Genomic DNA, 710 nt, shown 5'->3' on the forward strand with positions numbered 1-710 from the left:
TGATGACACTCAATTATATATTTCATCACGCCCAGATGAAAACGCTAAATTATCTAAACTGACAGCGTGTGTTGATGATATTAAACACTGGATGACGTGTAATTTTCTGCTATTGAATTCAGATAAAAACGGAGGTATTACTCATTGGTCCAAAAAACTGCCCACAAAACCTCTCACAATACAACTTTAACTTAGAAGGATGTCCTGTCACTTTATCCGATACAGTAAAAGACCTGGGTGTTATATTAGACCACTACTTGTCTTTCGAAAGTCATATTTCATATGTTACAAGAACGGCATTTTTCCACCTTAGAAACATTGCTAAGCTACGTAACATGCTATCTATTTCTGATGCAGAAAAGTTAGTTCATGCATTCATGACCTCGAGACTAGATTACTGTAATGCTTTATTAGCTGGTTGTCCTGCATCCTCAATAAACAAGCTACAGTTAGTCCAAAACGCAGCTGCTAGAGTTCTTACTAGGTCAAGAAAATATGATCACATAACACCAATTTTATCATCTCTACACTGGTTACCTATTAAGTTCCGTATCAATTACAAAGTATTGCTACTGACCTATAAAGCCCTAAATGGTTTTGCTCCAGTGTATTTAACTGATCTTTTATCGCCCTACAATCCATCGCGCTCTTTAAGATCACTAAACTCTAGGCTTCTGGTCATTCCTAGGATATCTAAGTCCACTAAAGGA

Source organism: Gobio gobio, assembly GCF_949357685.1.
Source record: "Gobio gobio genome assembly, chromosome: 12".
Taxonomy (NCBI): Eukaryota; Metazoa; Chordata; class Actinopteri; order Cypriniformes; family Gobionidae; genus Gobio; species Gobio gobio.